A 14,990-nucleotide genomic window follows, 5' to 3' on the forward strand; every position below is an offset into this window, starting at 1 on the left:
TTAGCTGATTGTGTGCCATCACTCTAAGGCTGGCTAACAGTGGCTGTCAGGTCAGGTCTAATTAGACAGGACTCAACACCTGCAGGCACAGCTATGGAATATGTGCAGCTGTTCTCCCAGCTGTCAAAATAGCTGCACTGATCAACTGATCACTGCTTCGTCCATCACATTCTCACACATCTGAACTCAATGCATTGAAATTGCCAGTTCATTTATCTTGCCTGCCAGTTCCAACATTGGTACAAACCAACTCGCTATCAGTAGTTTTTCAGTCAAGGTCTGGAAAAATGCATCCTGGAGTTCTATATTTGGATAATGAGTAATAATTACTGTAGTGGAGAATGTCATACACTAGTTCATACACAAACTATCCCATGGTCTCTTCAGATAAAGTTAAAAATGTCCCAAAAGCTGCAGAATCTAAAGCATTCAGAATATTTGTACCTCTTAATCTGTCTGAGAATGTGAGCTTTGAACAATAATGTGTGATAACTACAGAAAACACAGACCCCTTAAAAGTTTAGTTCACCCAAAAATTAAAATAATGTCATTTATTACTCACCCTCATGTCGTTTTACACCCGTAAGTCTTTTGGAACACAAATTAAGACATTTTTGATAAAATCCGATGGCTCAGTGAGGCCTCTATTGTCAGCAAGTTAATTTAAACTTTCGAATCAGTGATTCGGATCGCGTGTCTAACTGCCAAACTGCTGAAATCATGTGACTTTGGCGCTCCGAACCACTGATTTAAAACAAAAGATTCGTAAAGCTTTGAAGCTTCATGAAACAGTGTTTTGAAATTGCTCATCATCACTAGATGTTGTTGAAAAGTCGTTATTTTGTTTTGTTTTTTGGTGCACAAAAAGTATTCTCGTCACTTTATAATATTATGGTTGAACCACTGTACTCACGTGAACTGTTTTAACTATGTTTTTAGTAGCTTTCTGGGCACTGAAAGTGTAAATTATATGTAAACTTATAGAGGCCTCACTGAGACATCGGATTTCATCAAAAATATCTTAATTTGTGTTTCGAAGATGAACAAAGGTTTTACGGCATGAGGGTGAACTAACCCTTTAACAACCACACAATCCAATCCAAGAAAATGGATTTACATTTACAGACTGACATTTAATTTAATTTAATTTAATTTAATTTATTTTATTTTATTTTATTTTATTTTATTTTATTTTATTTTATTTTATTTTATTTTATTTTATTTTATTCATTTGCATGGCTCTGATGAATAAAGCCCTTTTACAAGGATATCAGAAATCTTTTGTGAATTTATATTCTGAATGGTTAAAAATGAGGCTTTGGGTCGATGAAGCTGGTCTTGGATCAGTATGAAAGGACAGATTTTTCTCAGAACATGTGACTCATTTCCCATGATAATCGCATCTGCTGTATTATGCACTAAACTGCACATTTGTAGCATATATTAGTCAACTGATTAAATTTTGAATGCCAATGAGTGTAAATGCTATTAACTAAAAGCTTACAGTTTTCGAAACAATATGTGTTCATTGAGCAAATGAGGTCAAATGATGATTAACTTCTTTATTATCACTGCTGAATGTAAAAAAAGAGTTTATTTTTATTTATAGCAAGAAAGCAATTATTTGCCTAAGCTGTCATTAAATGTAATTAATCACATTTTTCTAAATTTGCATGTTCCATGAAAACAACAACAGCTTGTGGATGTTTCTGTTAGTCTGAATAAAAGCTTTCAAAAAAGCCTGGCCAATATTTATATAGCATAATTATAAAGTATATATCTGTCAGCCTGTTGAACCGTACTGCCTTCTGAGCTCCATTCAGAAGTGCAAACACCAACAACAGGATTTTTATAACCAACAATTTTATAAGATCAAAGTGCTGAATAAGTGTGTATGTTGTGACTCACTCCATTAGACTCATTTTCTATGTCACCAAGTTTTTCATGACCTTGACGAAATGCTACAGGCCCACACATCTGGTTTCTGCTGGTTGGCATGCCAACAAACTAAATCTACGCAAGAGCTTTAAGTAAATGTGGCATTCTGTCGAAACGACACAGAATTGAATCTAGGCAAGCTAATATAGTGATTTCCCAGGCTAGTCGCCAACTAGTACTCAATGAGCTATAGTGTTTTACAACATTTTTATGCCAAAGATGTTATTGAATTTATCAAAGATGTTTGTAAGTTTATTAAAAATTAACCAAATAAAAAAAAAAATAAAATTTATACTCTATGTTGTTGTTCAAATAAATGTACAGTGCTGGGGGACCCAAAACTTGTGAACAGTACTGAGAAACACAGGTGTAATGTATTCCAATTTTAGCTAAAAATAAATGGTTACTTCTTAATTAATTTATGACCTTTTTTTATTAAAGCCAGTGACTTTTTAATTTCCACGCCTGTAGATAATAAGAAAAAGCCATACCTGTCACTTTGGAAACTGGATATTGATGCACCACCCCTGACCTCCTCTGTTTGATTTTATGGCAGTCTGATGTGCTTTGATTCGACTCCTGCTTATCACAGTCGTAACACTTGCCCACCTTGCTAATAGATGACAGGGGCTGAGATTACATCAAATACTGTGTAAATGTTTCTTGCTGGTGGCAACAGATTAATAACTGATTCTGTGCAAATGTATTTAATGCAGTACATCAGTTGGAGTATTTATACACAGGTCAGCCTGTTTTTTTTTTTTTTTTTTTTTTTTTAAATATATAATTATATTACCTTTTAGAACGATTCAATACTGAATAATGAATAAACACTGATTTCATTGACTGTTTAGACTTGCATGAACTCTGGTGTTCCACATATTCTGATATATTTTTCACTCACACACACACACACACACACACACACACACACACACACACACACACACACACACACACATACATACAAACATACACAAACTACATTCAATGACACACTGAGTAAATTTGGTCTGTGGGTGTGGAGCTGTTCTAGATGAAGGCCTGACTGAGACTTGCTGACTCATGCCCTCTTCTCTTCTCTTGTGCTCCTCCGCCTACAGCCCCAGTAGAAGACTGCGAGCCAGCAGATGTTTTTCCATCTAAATCATCTTAGAGAGCATTAAATCTAAGGTCAGTCTCCCTAAAGCACTAAACCTTGCTCAAACAATCTCCTATCTAGGTTTTAGCGTGTTATTAGGGTATGATGCTCAGCAGCACTCCATGTTCAGAGCATTATGGACAATTGATTACATCTCAGACACACATGTTTTGATTAGTCATTAATTGGTAATTCTTTATAATTTGTCATAGTTGGTTGAGTTATTAATGAGGCTAATCTCATTTAGTAATTACTTATCATCCTAAATTTGCTATTACTTACTAAGCTTGTTTCCACATTAGTTAATAGCAGCGTCTGAAGTGTTTGTCACATCTAGTTTTGGTTTTGTTTCATGTTCATATTTAATTTTGAAGTTTAGTCATGTCTTATTGTTATGTTTTCATTGCTTTGTTTCATTGCCATGTTTGCCATGAGCTCATGTGTTTCCCTTGTTCTCATGTGTTAGGTTGTAATTGGTTTAATAATTGCTTTCAGATGTGTCTTATGTCATCAGTCTCTGTGTATTTAAGACCTCATGTTTCTTCAGTCTGTGTTAAGAATTGTCCCTGAACCACTGTTGGTGAATTTTATGTGGTTGTACCATGCCAAGCCAAGCAAAGCCTATGTTTATTGTATTTATGTTCATGTTTGGAATTTAAATAAACTACACTTGGGTTCATCTGCAACTCGCCTGCCCCCCTGAACTGCATGCACCGCCATGGTCCCCTGAGCTACCTGCACCACCATGGCGCCCTGTATTGCCTGCACCACCATGACTCCCTGAACTGCCAGCGCCGCCCTGGAGGTGTCCTAGCCTGCCAGCATCACCCATGCTCCACGGCCCTGTTCTGTCTATGCCCTATGACCCAGGCCCGCGTCTGCCATGCCATGTTCCATGTCCTGTTCCCATAAACGGGCCTGGTCCACCATCCCTCCCTCAAAACCACTTTCGCTCCACCACCCTCCTGGACTTCGTCTAGTTTTTGTTGGGCGTCGCGAGCCGCCCATAGAAGGGGATATCTGTCACATCTAGTTTTGGTTTTGTTTCATGTTCATGTTTTATTTTGAAGTTTAGTCATGTCTTGTTATGTTTTCATTGCTTTGTTTCATTGCCATGTTTGCCATGTGCTCCCTGTTGTCATGTGTTTCCCTTGTTCTCATGTGTTAGGTTGTTATTGGTTTATTGGTTTAATCATTGCTTTCAGGTGTGTCTTGTTATGTCATGAGTCTCTGTGTATTTAAGACCTCATGTTTCCTCAGCCTGTCAAGTATTGTCCCTGTACCACTGTTGGTGAGTTTTATGTTGTTTTGTACCCTGCCAAGACAAGCCTATGTTTATTGTCCTACATTACTTCATGCATAGTTACCTATTAATGACAGGCCATTATTCTAGTTACCCAATATTTTTAAGCCTATAAAAATTTAAACATTGAGACATTGAGAAATGTTGCTATATTTTCATGAGCCTTTATCCAAATGACAGCTGATTTCAAGTTAACTTTATTTTATTTGCATCTACTGTGTTTTTATACTTTGGCTACAAATCATGATTGTGATTTTGACACTGAACAATTATTTTTGATTTGCGATTTTCCGCACATTTATCCAGATTAATGTTTTATTTATCACTTTAGATTATGACCTTGGGTCTAAATGACTAAACAGTGAAAGAAGCCAAACGTTTTGTTTGCATTGGTTTTAGCTCAGTATTAAAGCTATAATTACATTATAAGTCACAGTATGTCAAGCTCCGTTGGAAATTCCTCTGGGGCTCTAGCGTATGCCGCTTTCGTAACTTAATTAAGACCTCTCTTTGCCTCCCTTGACGATTTAATTACCCCTACCATTTGCTTGATATGTATTGTATTTTTAGTATATGATAAATTACAAATGAAGACTTTTGCCCTGCAGTTATGTAATCTATGAAATCTATTGTTAGAAAAGTGCTAGGTTCAAAAGTGTGAGATAACTGGAACAGGAGGAAATTATATGAGAGTATTTTTAACTTCTTATATGCGAAAAACATTTATCCTCTGCTTAGTCCTGAGAAATAAAAATGAGAAAGAAACACTGCTGTGCCTGTTGTATGTTTGTTTTTCTCATCTGTCTTGTAGCTCCATGGTCAGTTGTGAAAATGGCAAAAGAGAGTAGCTGTTGGTTTTGCACAGTAAAATATAAAATTATAATAATGAAAATTATGCTGATTCATAGCTTTAAAGGTCAGACATGCACAGGTTTTGGGATTGTGGTTCTTTGGAACGTTTCCATCAAAGGTTATGAATGCATAATTTTAGGATGCTAGCACTAAGCCACCTATTTTTCAGTCTTGTATTTATCCTGTAGTAATTTTATTTCCTTCCCTTATTCCTCACAACAGGATATTTTGGAGAATGCCTGGAGAAAGAAAGAAAGAAAGAAAGAAAGAAAGAAAGAAAGAAAGAAAGAAAGAAAGAAAGAAAGAAAGAAAGAAAGAAAGAAAGAAAGAAAGAAAGAAAGAAAGAAAGAAAGAAAGAAAGAAAGAAAGAAAGAAAGAAAGAAAGAAAGAAAGAAAGAAAGAAAGAGAAAGAACACCAGCCTGTATTAGCATGTAGCATCTTCCATATCAGTTACGCAAGATCTTCTCACTTTCTGTGGAGTGAGCGAGGATACTATATATAAAGGTGTTGCAGTGTTTGCTTCACTGGACATTACACAGCCAGTGTAGGGGCTGTCTGTAGATTATGCCGAACCACTCTTCCTTTACATGGAACTTCTGAAGGATCCATATCTCTCTTATTTAGGTTATTTATCTTTCATTAGTATGTAGTGAAACACTGGTGAATGTTCAATTTAAATGGATTATTCTCAAAATATGGTGGCAAACATGTCCCTTGTATTTTCAGATTCAGTTTAAATATTCAATTAACCCTTTTATAACAGACATAATTCTGTACCTAGCTATAATTTTATTAAATGTTATTAAACTTTTTTCAATATTGTTTTGCATATTTAAAAATTATATTTCAATTTGCTAGGTGCATTAATAAACATTTTGGGTTATTTTGTTTTCCCATGTTAAGTGTTAGAGTCAGAGCCCGGAGATGTGTGGACTGAGTCCATGAGAGACAGGTGTAAGGCTGACGGTACATAGAGCCATCCCTCAGGACCTTCCAGCGGAGCAGGTTCAAAGCATGTGGTTTCGCAATTTGATTGTCCAATGACCATTGGATGGGACTCATGATGATGACTGGAGGCTCAGGTGGTGAAAGATCTGGTTCGGGATGATGCAGGCAAGAGAGGGCATCTGCCTTGATGTTCTTATTCCCTGGGCAGTAAGTAACAACGAAATTGAACCGTGTGAAGAACAGCGCCCAACGTGTTTGACGTGGGTTCAACCTCTTGGCTTTTCGGAGGTATTCGAGGTTGCGATGATCAGTTATCACCTCAAACTGATGTTTGGCTCCTTCCAGCCAGTGTCTCCACTCTTCCAAGATGAGTTTAACTGCCAACAGCTCACAGTTACCAATGTCATAGCTCCGCTCCACTGGGCACAGTTTTCCTGAGAAGAAGGCACATAGATGGAGGACGGGTGGTTTACCCTGCTGCTGCGATAACATGGCTCCAAAGTTTTTGTTGCGATGGGATTCAAGTACAGAGACCTGGCCGGTTCTTCAGAAGGGTGGTGAGTGGAGTACTGATCAGGCTGAATTTGGAGATGAAGCGGAAATGCTGAAGATCCTTGATTGTGGTGAGTTGTGGTCATTTCTGGATGGCATCTACCTTCCTCTGGTCCATTTTCACACCGTGCTTGGTGATGACGTACCCAAGGAAATGGATGGTGTTGCGGTGGAACTCACAATTCTCCAGCTTGAGATAGAGGTGGTGTTTTCTCAGCTTCTGGAGGACCTGTGTCAAGTGTTGGTGATGTTTGGCCAGACTGAAGATAACAGGAGAGTCCATACAGGTAAGTAGCTCAAGTGAGTAGTCATGTAAGTTGAACGGTAGTGAATGGTCCAGACAGTGATGGTGTGGTGGAAGACTGCCTAAATACTGTGAATGTAACAGGTGTGTTGAATTAGAATTAGAGACTGGTGAGTTTTTTCCACATTACCACATTGAAAAAGTAAATTTATATGTGTTATTGTAACATTTTTAAAGGCCATGCAAAATATTTTTGAATAGAATTTATCATTGGTGTCACAACCCTACTTCGTAAGGACCAAAATCAAGTTGTCCTTATCATGTGATTTTTAAATACCATGAAAAACTAATTCAAAATGTTTTGTAAACCAAACATTTTTTCCCCACCAAAATAAGACTAAATAACTACTTCAGTAAGGCATTTTGACCATTCAATACCTTTGGGCAGCGCATACATCACAGTATCACATTAAGAACTTTACAATCCATTTACATCCAAGTCATTGGTAATGACTGTGAGAGAATAGTCCCAGCTTTCATCTCAAATTATTACCTCTCATAAGCAAAACCACATAAGAATAAAAACAATTAGCAACATACTTCTAGCATAGCAATTTGCTATGTATTATAAGTCCACCTCCAGCTAGAGTTATATAATTTCATATTTTTGAGATACTCTTCAACAAATCATTGGTATGATTGAACAGCATCACAGCCGTCATACATCAGCGAAAGTCGTCTCCTCGCTCCATCTCAGTCACTCTCGACTGATCACAGACTTCCTGTCTGAGACTTCATGTGTAACATCCACAGACAGACAACTTTACTTCACAAACAGATTCATTTAACATTTAGGAGTGCAAAATTGCTTGTGTAACACGCCAAATTTGTGCATTAGCTGTGGTTTAGACCAATGAGCACAATAGATAAATTAAACAGTAAATAGATCTAGTAAGAGTAGGTCCCCAAGAAAGGCAGGAAAAAAGCAGGAACTAATCCATTTCTAAACTCTTTGTCTTCAAATAATAGTCTAAATTATGACTCATTTCTTTCATAAATGTAAAATTGGCCTGAAATCTATTTATTTTGCACAGGAGAGATAATTAAACAGTGCTGCTGTAAGAGTCATTGACTGCTGCTGCCATTAGCGCTGGTTAGTTTAACATTTAATGATTGTGATTTGCTTGAATAGATGGGCCTGTTTATCCACAGAGAGGGCCTGTACATTCACTGGGTTTCAGGCTACTGTTTCAAAACAGGTATGCTAGGGGTAAAATTTAATGAAATGTTTTACTTGGCATTCTGTGATGTGTTCTTAATTTAGGGTTTTGTTGCAACTGTTCATAAATGCCAAAAATACTATCTCTCTACGGCACAATGGTTAAAGTATCACCTGGAGATCAGTTGCATTTATTGGCCTGTCCTTAAGCTACTACAAACACTTTTATTCCTCCTTTAATTCTATAATCTGCAATATTCTCCACAAATCAAAATCATTAATATCAAAATAACACACAAGCCAGTCTGAAATCACTTCCACGAAAGCCAAGAAAGAATAGCCTCATCAAGCAAAGTAATTTCAGACATAACCAATTTCCACAAGTATATTCTCAGTGCTGCTCCTAAAAGAGCCATTAATCTGTTCCTGTCAAAGTTAATGAAATCGATTTATTCTGAGAGTGCTCAAAAGGGTTGCTTGTCTCAAGTCAATGCACAGTGATATTGCAATCAGTTAGTGCCATCATAGTGTCATCATATAGTCCACTAAAGAAATATCATACACTTTGATCTCAAAGTTGAATTGTTATCATTTGGTGTTATCATATATGTGATTTATAGATTAACTTTTGTAGTATTAAATATGTTTGTGAAGAGTCTGCAACGCTCATATTTTTCACTTTCAATTGGGTTTACATATACAGATACATATACTATTACACTATACTATTTCCAGGGATATTCAATTCTTGCTGGATCACGTTCAGTGGCAAATAAAATTCTGAGAGATATTGTACACTAAAAAATAGCATTTCTAATATAACTATCTTGGTCCTCTTCCATGAGTCAGGATGCATGGATTTTTGATTTAGACTTAGTTGTAGTCTCGTTGGGTATATTTTCATGCTCATTTAGGTCAGGTCCACTCACATTTCGTGTTAATATGTTGGACTACAGTATTTATTTGGTTATTTGTTATGTAAGTGTAAGTGTAAAAACTGTTGCATGGTTTCCAGCTGACTTCGCTACAACCCCTAAATGACACATAAAAGATGGGATGTTCTACATGGTCAGACATTTCCTTCTTGTCAATGTGGCTGATTCTTGGCCAGAATGAGCAACAATGTAGAGAGACTTTATGCCAATAGTCAAACGTCTGGCTCTGTGAGATGACTTATCACATTATGCAAATTAACATTCATGAGCCACAGTAAGACTGTAAATTTCCGGCAACAAGAAATATGAAAGATCCATCATCATAAGTGATACCATAATGATCCAATGCAAATACTTTAATCCTTCACTAAACAACAGTAGGATACATAAGCTTTGCTTGAGTTATCAAATCCTCCATGATAATTTATGAATATCTGCTTTCATACAGAGTGCTGTATTAACATTTGCTGAAGATTTGTATTGTCCTCCAACCCTGGAGAACATATGTAATCATATTTTCCCTGTTGGCTAATTATGATAATCCACATATGCGATAAGAAAAAAGGACATACTCAGAAACAGCTAATTTAGAAACACTGTTAAAACCACATTTATGCAATGATGTTCTTTGTTGCGCTGTATATATACTTTTTAAACACAGAAGTAAATGAAGGTTTCTGAGTCTCCTCTTCCTAGGAACTGAGAGCTGCCAAGCTCAATAACAGACTGTTAGAATCTGCTGTACTGCGTCAGTGCACAGAGGTTGGATCCACTCTGAATTTCCAATGTGATGGGTGCTCTGATGGCACTGATGGCAGTTTGATGGCTGTAGTACTTTGAAGTATTAAAATATCACTTCAACAAATGGAATCCATGAAGTTAAAACATAAATCATACTAAGTTCACTGTTTAAAGAACAAATTAGTTGACCAAGAATACACCACTGTTCAAAATTTTGCTCTCAGTATTTTTTATTCAGACTTTTATTACAAAAAAAAAATAAATAAATAAAATAAGCAGCACAACTAATTTCAGTTGTGATAATAATAAATGCTATTTGAGCAAAAAAACTGCATATTAGAATGTTTTCTGAAGGATCATGTGACACTGAAAACATGTCATCACAGGAATAAATTACATTTTTTTTTAAAAATTTATTTTAAATTGCACAAATATTTCACAATAATAGTGTTTTTATTGTATTTTGATCAAATCAATGCAGCATTAAGTTGTTAATTAATATTACTCAGTACTTATAAGTACAATGTAACTACATTAAAATAAAGTGTAACCCAATAATTATATATCACACAGCTCTAAAACTGCTCTATGTTAAAGCGTTTAAGGCATTATTGACATAACATATTCTGTAAAATTGCTTTGAAACAATGTGTATTGTGGAAAGTGCAATATAAATAAATAATAATAAAAAAATTCAATTAGAACTATGACCATTCTTTGTTTTTCCCCTCAAAGTTTCTTTTTAGAAAGGATTTTTCGGTAACATTTCATTTTACAGAGTTCTTGTTACATATGTTACATTTGTAACGGTGGCCGTTTCAGAGGAACGAGAGTAGGATCCAGATGCAGCAAACATTTATTCAAACACACATAATAAAATTAAATCCAGGCAAAACTGATAAATCCAGACATGGGCAAGGAAAAACTGACAACAAGCACACACATGTAACATCCATGGAATGACAACACCAGACAAAAAACATGAGAAACATTGGGGTATATATACACAAGGGGTGATTGGCAAACAAGACACACATGGGAACAACCAGAGAACTAATCAACAAGAAAAACTATAAAGGACTACAAAACATGTCGTAAATATGGGAAATAATATAAAAGTCCACACAAGACAGGGGAACACAGGCTGGGATCATGACAGAGCCCCCCACTTAAGGAGCGGATTCCAGACGCTCCACATTAAATAGTCCAGGAAGGTGGTGGAACGGAGGTGGAACAGGGGGAGGGAAAGTGGGCCAGGCCCGTGCAGGGGAACAGGACAAGGACCAGGGCATGGCAGAGGCGGGCCTGGGCCATGAGGCATAGGCGGACCTGGACTGTGGAGCGTGGGTAGGCTAGGATAGCTTCTTGGTAGGCTAGGATACCTTCAGGGTGGCACTGGTAGTTCAGGGAACGAAGGCAGTGCTGGCAGCTCAGGGGTCCACAGAGGTGCAGGCAGTTCAGGGGGCCAGAGAGGCTCGGCCTCCATGGCCATAGCCAGGTACCTCCTGCCCCTGCCCCCCCAAAATGTTCGTGGCAGAGCTATGAGGTCGATGCCTGAAGTGGGTTCATGGGTTGAGGCAGTCATTGGACTGTGGTCAGGGGCTGGAGTCCCCTCTGGACGCTGGTGAGGAGCTGGAGCCAATGTGTGTGCAGCCCACATACATAAAATGGCTATGGTCATAATGGTCAATGCTACATTGTCTGACTCTTGTGTAGTAGTCATCTTGGCTGAGGGCTCAGGCATGGCAGCCATCTCTGCTGAGGGCTCAGGCATGGCAGCCATTTCTGCTGAGGGCTCAGGCGTGGCAGCCATCTTGGCTGAGGGCTCAGGCGTGGCAGACATCTTGGGACGAGGCTCTGGAATGATGGCCATCTTGGGACGAGGCTCTGGAGCAGATTCATGGACTGGAGCAGGCTCATGGGCTGACACAGCAGGAATGTTGTCTTCTTCCTCCGCAACCCCCACAGTAAAAGCAGACCTGCTCAGCTGTAATACCAGGTTGATATAAAATCCTAGAGTCCAACTAGGTTCCCATAGTAGCATGATCGAGCTGAGCTGAACCCTAAACCAAACCCTATTCCTAACCCTAACCCTAAAGACCTATGTAGCCTCGCCCTTTTAATATCTTTTGTCTTCCGGTTTGTATTTCCACAGTGATCTTACGGATTTATGAATGAACCGCTTGTTTTAAAATCTCCCCGGTCTACTGACAATTGTTATGACGTCTGCTTCAATCATTACAATGCTCATGATAACTTTCGTTAACTCTACAATAACTTCACCACTTAATTACTCTTTGACAGAGATGCCAAAGAGAAATTTCAATCTGCAGCTTAACTTTTACACAATTACAATTTCAGAGTAGTTCTAATAAATCCTTGTAGTTTGTTAAGATTCTTAAATGATTCGTCGGACTCTTTCACCACCAGTGACTTTAACTGCAAAGGTTATAAACTAGAAATAGGGATACTTTTCATTTGACTTTTAGACTCCCGAGAGGAGTTTGCCGTTTCAGGCGAGGGCCACTTTAAGACAGAAAATGAGACGGAGAGGACAGACAGGTGAGATCAAAGAGACAGCATCTGGTTGTCCCCACAGTGTGTGGTGAAGACAGACAGATGGTACGATATTAATTATAAGCAGTAAACAAGCAGGATTCACCTCACCTGGAAAACATGAATCCTTCTTCATTTATCTACTCTGCTTCCTGCTAGTGGTTGGTCTTCTATGCTGTGCTGGGATCAGCACCCCTAATGATGAATCCTATAATAGAAGAAAAAGCTTAGATAATTCAAAAACAGCAGGAGTGAGCAATACACACAGCAGCTATTTTTAACCCTCCAGCAGAAAATAGGGTTTTCTTTATTCATAAGTGGATACAAAATGTTTGATATAACCTCATTATCAAGCTTGTTAACAGATTCACATATGATCTTTCATTTAATGAGCATTAATTCTTTTAATGGTTTAGTTCCCCTCAGATTTTGAGTACTTGCAAAAAAGTATTTGTTCCTTTGATAATTAAGCTACACGATTATTGTAAAGCACTGTCAATGCAAAATTCTCTAATTTAAATTTTTATTTCTATTTTAATATATTTGAAAATGTAATTTATTCCTGTTGTGGCGCAGCTGAATTTTCAGTGGCAATTACTCCAGTTTGCACTGTGCTGATTTGGTGCTCAACTATTGTATTAAAATTATATAAAATAATAATTTTTTGGCAACTGTGATCATTTTTTTATTTCATTGATGATTAGAATGTTCCAAAGAACAGCATTTTTTTTTAAACAGAATTTTGCAACAATTAATGTATAAATCTTTACCATCACTTTTGATCAATTTAATGCGTTGTTGCTGAATGAAAGTACTAATTTCGGTAACACTTTATTTTAATGGTTCCCTTTAGACAAATAAGACTATAAGCAACATTGCACCTACTGTATACATGTCAACTAACTCTTGTTAGAGTTTTAGCAGACTGTATGCCTAATATCTGCTAACACTTTATCCTACTAACCCTAACTCTATTCCTAACAGTCTAATACTCAACTAGTACTCTAATGAGAGTTAGTTAGCATGTAGGTAAACTTAACTTACAGTGAACAGAATGTCTAAAAGAGCCCATCAAAATAAAGTGTAACCTTAATTTCTTTCAAAATCTTACTGACCCCAAACTTTTGAGTGGTAGTGTATATGCATGATTTTATATTGAGCCTGCTGTCAAGGAAAGTTTAGCTTTTTTTATTTATTTATTTTTTTTTATTAATCTTTAAGTAGGGTTATTACAAAGAAGGCAAAGCACACTGACACATGATCAACTTAACTTACACATAACCAATACAATCATACAACAAAGGAAATCCCTATCTTTAAAACAAATTATCTTACTGAGAAAATGAATGTGTATATTATCATAATTATTCCAAACTGAGTGTTTAAACACTCAAGAATCAATTTGAGAAATACTGAGGCAGTTTACATTTGTTAATATTTGAGCATATGTTTACACAAGTGGAATTCATTATAATAACCAAATGTTCTTCCCAATAGTTAACCAATCAAATGTCACTAAGTATTAAATGGGGGTATCACTGTCTGTAGTTAATTGTGTGTTTACCTCTTTAGTCATTCGGCTGCTTGCAGGCTCCAGCTTGGATGGTAACAGGGAAATCCATCAGTGCTGCGAGATCATCACCCCCGCTGGTGTAATTATATGCCTTCATTACTAAAAGTAAAGTTTCCATCTAACTGGACTTTGAGGTGTTGTGGGCATCTCTTCACGCCTCCACACACACAGAGAAAGCAGCACAGATCAACACTTTATAATAATGCTTAATGTTTCGACAAGTATTTGTTAGATCTGGTCCAAGATCAGCACAAAAAGGCAGTCTCTACCTGAAGCGATAGTCTCATGAAGGCATTCATCCCACCCTGAGGCAGACGGTGACATCAGCTGGACTTTAAATGTCACCACCCGCTGCACACAGCTGTCAGGAGTCCCTGCCGTCCTCAGCCGCGGCTTTTCCTCACTGTCTCCGAATACAGAGGGCTCTGCACTCTTGAGGGAAGATTCAGACGGTTTTATAATTCATTCTGACCTCTTAAAGAGCCCTCACCTTGACCTTAAGTGGGTTTTCATAGGATTAATGTTAGATTATCTGTTGTTTCCTGACAAGCACTGACTTGTCATCATTTACTCACCATCATGTTGTTCCAAACTCTTATGACACAAAGGAAGATATTTTGAAGACTATTTCAGCTGTTTTTGTCCATATTATGAAAGTCAGTGGGGTCCAAAACTTGAAAGCTCTAAAAAGAACATAAATGTAGTCTGAAATTAATTTACTGGTATATTCCAAGCAATACTATCACTCTGTATAATGAACAAAACAAATATCAACGAATGTTAACTCCATTGTTTCTCATAATGTTTGGTTATGTGACATGAGAGAACCAACAAGGTTTGATGTTAGTTGACTTTTTGAGGTTTATGTCACCATATTTCATGCTATTTGTGTATGTGTGCTTACAATGTTTCAATCAACATTTTGATTTGAGAGTTAATCACTAGATACAGCTTTCATTTTGAGTGAAATCTTCAAGAGAGGATATA

At 37.2% G+C, this 14,990-nt stretch overlaps 1 long non-coding RNA gene across 1 annotated transcript; it reads right to left on the minus strand.

Annotated features, from left to right (window-relative positions):
• Window positions 1-12,502: 12,502 nt before the first annotated feature.
• On the minus strand, window positions 12,503-14,771 carry LOC125271469. The gene is made up of 3 exons (XR_007185633.1): window positions 14,273-14,771; window positions 13,995-14,160; window positions 12,503-12,638 (listed from the first exon to the last, which is right to left on the minus strand). It is a non-coding gene; the product is annotated as an uncharacterized LOC125271469 (long non-coding RNA).
• Window positions 14,772-14,990: the final 219 nt, after the last annotated feature.

This window comes from Megalobrama amblycephala, linkage group LG7 (assembly GCF_018812025.1).
Source record: "Megalobrama amblycephala isolate DHTTF-2021 linkage group LG7, ASM1881202v1, whole genome shotgun sequence".
Classification (NCBI taxonomy): domain Eukaryota; kingdom Metazoa; phylum Chordata; class Actinopteri; order Cypriniformes; family Xenocyprididae; genus Megalobrama; species Megalobrama amblycephala.